The 7092-nt window shown below is 32.6% G+C and overlaps 1 long non-coding RNA gene across 2 annotated transcripts; it reads right to left on the bottom strand.

The window, feature by feature from the left end:
* Positions 1-407: 407 nt before the first annotated feature.
* On the bottom strand, positions 408-7078 carry LOC129809217 (uncharacterized). 2 transcript variants are annotated; one of them, XR_008752591.1, is made up of 3 exons: positions 6082-7078; positions 5609-5891; positions 408-936 (listed from the first exon to the last, which is right to left on the bottom strand). It is a non-coding gene; the product is annotated as an uncharacterized LOC129809217 (long non-coding RNA). The 2 variants fall into 2 exon arrangements; XR_008752592.1 differs by having other exon boundaries at positions 409-936; positions 6148-7078.
* Positions 7079-7092: the final 14 nt, after the last annotated feature.

The following is a 7092-nucleotide window of genomic DNA, read 5'->3' as shown; positions in this document are numbered from 1 at the left end:
GCAAAATTTCTTAAAGGCAAAAGGCATGAAGGGCTTTGCCATGGATTCAATATGAACTTTGAAGTCTCTCGCCAACGATCTTTGATCCTCTTTGCTTAATATTACCACTTTAATTTATTTTAAATAATTTCTCTGAATGAAATTGAAATTGTGATCTAGCAGATCCATCAACTTCTAATTAAATTACATTTTCTGCAAAATTTCTTAAAGGCAAGAGGCGTGAAGGGCTTTGCCATGGATTCAATATGAACTTTGAAATCTCTCGCCAACGATCTTCACACCACATCCGGCTTCGATGCATCTTCTTCTTCCACCTAGCACCTCTCCACGTCACTGTCGCTGGAGTTCCACAAGGGATATGCTACTGATTTTAATGAGGCAAATGTTTTATTAACGTATCTTTGTGGGACTGCGCAATACAGAAAAGTGAGGTTAAGTTATTCCGGAAGGCTGCTTGAAGAATTATTTTGGGGCATTTTGAAGTAATTTTCTTACAAACATCGATACGGATATACTTCCCCAACCCCTAATGATTGATATTGAGACAAAGCTGCGAGTTTATAATAAAATGATTATAAATTACTCTATCTCAAAGCCGCCTTTACTGCTTTCCTTTGATTTCGAGCAGTAAAAAAATATAATGGCGGCCATTGATAGAAAGCTATTAATGATGAAAATGCAATAGTTTCTTACCACTTTGTATGAAATGCCCGTATCCAGGAAAATTGCCGTTTTCCCCTTTGACTAGTCCGAGACGCTTTTCCTCTCGATGTGAAAAATTTACAAGCACAGTGTCTTCTGTTGCCATCGTTGCGATCGTAGCCAGTACAGTTCCGCCCGACTGGACAATACTATATGTTCTACTACCCGACTGACCAATAGTAATTTTATAATGCATTAGCAAAAGCATATTTTCTGTGTGTTCTGGTGGGGAATCTATTTAAAAAATAATAATAATAATAATAGTGATTAAAATAAGTATATAAAATTCCACCCCATAATCCTTAATGAAACTAATCAAAAAAAAGAAGTTTCGAAAAAATACTTGCTTAGACCATAATGTTCTTACTTACCAATATCAGAAAAATCGACATTTCAAAAGAGTGAGAGGTTTTTATTCTAATGGCGCTGGCACAATCCACCTACTATTCAATTTAATGAAATTCAAAACGTCGACTTGAAAATTTACCTCTCTTACTCTTTCAAACTGAAATCAGATATAGCTCTCTCTTTCTGTCGAATAGAAATTCAATATTCAAAAAAAATTTCATAACTTTTAATTTCAATTTAAAATTTTTTGGAAAGCATGCCACTTGGCATAAAACCACCGAAAGAGATGACTATATCTGATTTCAGTCGATTGAAAGAGTGAGAGGTCTAAAATTTCATGATCGATTGAATTACACTGAATTGAAAAAAACGGTGTACCAGCGCCATAAGTATTTTTATAATTATAATAGAATTTTGTGTTTTAGGTTGGAAATAAGTATAATTCCACTCAACAAATTAAGCGCTAGGGTTTTTTTTTTTTGACCAATTTAAGGTTAATATCTTTTAATAATTTTATTTTTACTATTATTTATAAATAAAGTTGCATTTTACCAATTTTTGACCAATTTAAGGTTAATATCTTTTAATAATTTTATTTTTACTATTATTTATAAATAAAGTTGCATTTTATGAAGTTTTCACTAATTTTTGCGGAAATATCGTGGGGAAAATGTTTGGAAGAAATATGAAAGGACGTTATGGTCAACGTATGATTTTTTTCAAATCTTCGTTTCTTGTTGAGTTTAAGGACAATGGGGTGAAATTATACTTATTTCCATCACTTTATTATTGAAAATTTGATATCCAATTGAATTTGTTAAAATTTTCCCTGATAATCTTATCTGATTTGAATTCTCGTTGACATTTTATTTTTCTTATAAAGTAGTTACAATACAGTAGTCTTCTAAATTCGAACGTTCGGAGGGCTTTTTGACATTTCTCAACTCCCGCAAATTCGAACGATTTTTTCGAAACTAACGAAATTTATTTGAGATTAAATTGTACTTTGAATCAACTTCCCATACTTTCCCAGAAAGTCTTAGTGGTAAAATACTTTCTTTTCATTTTATACGATCATAATGTATGTATTTTAATCAAATTTTAAAGTGTTGTAGTCTAGGCTGTGAAGTTTCCGAAAAGTGACGTGGGTTCGCTGTGATCACAATTGAACCGGAGAAAATCCTCTTAAGATGAAATTAGATTCGGGATGTATATTTAAAATTCTCTAAAACCGTTTTAAGAAAAACTCTCACTCGACATCAAAAATACACATAGTGCAAGATTTAATAGAATAAATATTCACAATGTTAACTGCAATTTGAGTTAATTCAAATCAAATTAAAATTTTGAACAACATTGAAATGTTTCTTTGCACTACGAAGACTACTCTTTAATCCCATTTTAAATTCTTTCAAGTAGGGTAAATGTCCTAATTCAGGACCATGTCTAGACGCTTTAACTTTGACAGAAGATTCAACACATTAAGTTTATTTATTTTCTAAAAAATTCTAGAATGTTACTGTTTAGTGCAAATTCTTTAAATATAATTTGAAAACTTCTTAAACAAGAAATATACACAAGTGCAAAATATTGCTAATGGAAGCAAATTAATCCAAATGGAGAGAAGGAAAAAAACGAATAAAGAACAATCACCCTATTGTGTTTTTCATTAGAAAATATAGTCGATCGATGAAAAATTCTATGGTGAAAATGTGCTCTTTTAATTTTCCTCAGAAATTAACAAATTAAAATTTGTGGATATAAATGGATTTTCCCTTTTTGAAGCAAAATTAACTAAATAATAAAACTGAAGTGTAAAAATATATATAAATAAAATTTTAGTACTCTATTTATCATGTATTAATTATCATGTATAATTTATCATGTTCCATTTTCAGTAGCGAAAAGTTTCCATTTGGAACAAGTTTTGAATTAGCTTATTTTACCCTAATCTTGAGTCAAATTCGAGAAATATTACAAATTTTATATTTTAAAACAAAATATCAGGGACTCTGATGGACTGACAGAAAAGGGCTGCATGGATAAAATGTAGACCAAAATTATAATTTTGCCGAAGAACTTGATCTCATAGATTACTCAGAAACCGAGATAATCGAGGTTGTTTGCTTTTGAACTCGTTTTTTCAACCAGAGCGCCCCAAGTGTTCATTTGATAAACTGTATTTGACTGTATCAAAGAATTGTTGTATTTTGTGAAACTTTTCATTTAGTACCATATTTTAAGTGCCTTGGTCGAGTAGAAGCACTCAAATTGGCATCTGAGTGGTTCCAAAGTGTTATTATGGAAAAAATCAATTTTTTGACACTTAAACGACAAAATCGGACAGATAGCGTTGTCTGAGCAAAAAATGATACATGGACGAAATATAGATACAAATGTCCTCTACAATTCTGCCAAAGTAATCATTAAGATCGGTAAAGCAGGTGCCGAGATAATTGAAGTTATGTGATATTGAAATTGGTTTTTCGACTGTGGCGCCTCTGGTGTTGGTCTCACAAAGTTTAAATGTTCTAGAAAGTTGTAGTATTTTGTGAGATCTTTCATTTGCGTCCTCACACGTCAAATTCGGTCAGATAGAACACGAGATATGATTTTTTGAATTTTTTTTTTTTTTTTGAAAAAAATGTGATTGAATTTTGACGCTATCGCAGCGCCACCTGTGGTGACTTTTTGAACTTCCATCTGAAAGTGCTCAGCCAGACGAAACCAAAAAGCCACATTTTAGGACAAAATGTTAATTAGAACCGGAGATATAGGCCGGTTAATTTCTAACTTTGATCCCTTATAGCTCGGGTCCGGGGTTATCGATCAACTTAAATATTTTTTTGTTTGAACGGTATGATCTGCGGCTACAACATACTAAAATTTCAGCCCGATGCACAAAGAAATTTTTGAGTTATTTAACTTAGAAAATTGAAATTTTTTTTTAATAATAGCACCCCTAGCGGTGGTTTTATGAGCTTGCGATGTATGAAGGGGAAGTAGCATTTCACGAGAGCTTTCCAAAAATGCTTTCATATGTTTCGTTTTGCGTTCTTCACAACAGCTTACTATTATGAAGTATTTTTAAAGTATATATTGATATTTAAAATTGACCTCATAGTCTTAAACAGAATAAAATTATCACTACAGTAGATTCTCTCAAATTCGGGCATATAGGACCGAAATGTCAGCCGAATTAGACAGAAATTCGGGCGACATGTGCATATAGATATTGAGTTTACCCACTCATATATAACGTAAATTGCATGAAAATCCCTCAATAATGCAAAATCATATCAAAACTAAGACAAACCATGCTAAATTTGAGCATATTTGATTCATTTGATAATCATAATCAAACTTGAAAAATGACAACAAACTTTTTTCAAATGTAACCGCTGCCCGATTTAAAAAGTAGCCCGATCTTAAAAGAGCCGAATTTGCGAGAGTCTACTGTAATTTCATTTCAAAATTTTAAAAATTCCGCCGTTGAGACTTTGGACCAGATTTTTAGAATTTTTTTTGCAAAAAAAAATCTTACTTTTCGGTATGCACGATTACTTAGAATGCTTAGAATAAATTTAAGAGAAGTCAAAAAACAAAATATTTCCTGTTAGCTGATGAATTAAACTCCTACTTGAACAAAGAATTTTTTGTTTCCTTGATCACAATTTATTTAACAAGACGACATGTGGTGTAAATGTAAAATTCACAGAAAATATTATTTTATGTACAAAATTCTGCCAAAATTTCAAATTTACTTTCTTTTAAAAGTTCTTTGATCAAGTTAAAATTTAATCCTTTTAAGATGATAACCAGACGTTTTTTACTGACCGAAAATCAAACATAAAAATAAAACCCATAAACAAAATCATTGAAAAATTTTACATGTAGCTCTCGAATTGGAAAATCTAATAGAACCTGATTCACTGTACTTTTAGTCTCCCTGGACGGTAGGAACAAAAATAGCCCAAAAATTTAAACAAATTGTCTGATAATACCAATGAAAGGAAATTTATTTCACTCTAATGTAAAATATTATGTACTATTAGTTTACCAGTTTTTATTCTTAAAGGAGTTTACTTCGAAAAAAAGGAAATAAAAAAATTATTAAAATAATTCATCATTGTAAGTCTTTGAAAGTTCTTCACTTTTAAGCTTCAATATTTACTACATAGGAAATAACAAAAAAATTGGATTCCTACAATCTTCTACAAATATTACACAGTCATAATTTTATGAAGTCAGGTATAAACTTATTTTCTCTATGGATCACCGGGGTCACCGGTGACCTAATCGTCCTTGTCGATTTAACTCATCTGCTAACAGAAGGAATATTTTTTTTCAAAAATGTTCGAAAATCAAGTTCCAACGGCTGAATTCTTAAAAATTGTTAATGAAAATTTTAGAAAATTATAGCTTAAATGGCTTAAATGATGTAGTGCTTTTAATTGCTCAAGAGCTTGAATTATATTTTTTATCCTGGACGCTGCCTGGACTGATCATACAGTTTTCTTTCTCAGCTTTTATTTAATTAAATTTTATTTTAGCTCACCTGAATTTTAGAAAATTTCGTTAACCAGAAATTTTTCCTGAGTCACATTTGGACAATTGCAGAACTATTTGAGAAGAACTCCAGCCGAACCATCATCCTGCGTCAGCTTGTCTCTTTCCGAGATTAGACATGAGAGCTTCTTAAGTTCTGCTTGACGATCTTCGATGGGGATGCAGATCTATCATTCCTCTTCTCTCTCTCTCTCTCTCTCTCTTGGAGCAGCTTATCAGCATTGTATTCTTGGTCGTAATTCTTGTCTTCTTGGCTAGCATCAGAACTAGATCTGCAACAATAAAATTATCAGTCGACATAACCTTATCTTGAGCTTTTCGGAAATGGTTTTTCCACATTCGGCACAAGAAACTAGACTCTGATGGTATAATATTTGGTACTAATGAGACATCTAAGAGCACCAGGATACGAGCACAGGATACGAGAACATTACTGACATTCCTCCTTACGGAAATACTCACCTTCACTCGCACTTTGGCCGTTTCTGATGCTCTTTGGCCCCAGTAACCAGATCAAAACATACTAACCAGAGGTCGAACATTCTTGAAGATAAACTTAAAGCCAGGACACAAATAATGTCCCTTCCGGAAGCGTCAGTTCTACTTGAAGATCAAGGTGATGTGAATCAGGGGGCTGAGGCCACCACACCTAGGAGCAATGTCCTTTGCCAACAGCCGCAGCAGCCAATTTCACAAAGCAAATTTCACTTTACCGTCACTTTTAACACTGAAAACTTTCAAATCAACACGTCTAGGGCACCCACAAAGAAAGTGTTGGTTCCCCTGTCGATTATTCTGCAAAAAATGCAGAAAACACCACCGCACAACGCACAAGCACAACGCACTTTGACACCTCCATTGAGGTTATGTCTCACACAAGCTCCTCAACGTGTTTGCGACATGTCAACTTTCGATGTTTCTAAGCGATGTTTTTCATTGTTTTACTAAATGAAGTTGCATCAGAATTATTACCTATTTTACACACAAAATAGTGCAATTTCAATTAGGAATTCATGCTAAACCTACTTTTTGGGACAGAGCAAAGACAAAAAATATGTAACCTGCTCAGTCCCACCAATTTTTCCCCAAGAAAAACCCGTCTGAAAATATTGGTAACTTTCAGTGTTTTAAAAGATGGTTTGAATGTTGTGAAACAAGCGACGTTTTTTTCAGTGTTTCAAATAGATGAAATGATGAAAACTTTTCAATCGATTTTCTCGTGGAAAATCGCGAAAATTTTCAAGACTTTACCCTCAGAATACTCTTTACACTTGAGCAAAAAGTTTTCCACAGAGATTCAATAAAATTTATTGCTAAATCTGAAAACACTTTTCAGCTTTTTGAATAAATGACATATCATCAATTGGGAAACACTGAAAATCAGCTTTTCAAATCAATAAAAAATAGGCGAATTTCGATCAGCTTTCTCAAAAGATGACCGATCATCGTTTTATTTTTACTAGTGGAAGACCA

This window comes from Phlebotomus papatasi, unplaced genomic scaffold (assembly GCF_024763615.1).
Source record: "Phlebotomus papatasi isolate M1 unplaced genomic scaffold, Ppap_2.1 HiC_scaffold_47, whole genome shotgun sequence".
Lineage (NCBI taxonomy): Eukaryota > Metazoa > Arthropoda > Insecta > Diptera > Psychodidae > Phlebotomus > Phlebotomus papatasi.
The sequence above is the reverse complement of the archived record's forward strand: the minus strand, read 5'-3'. Positions and strand labels throughout refer to the sequence as shown.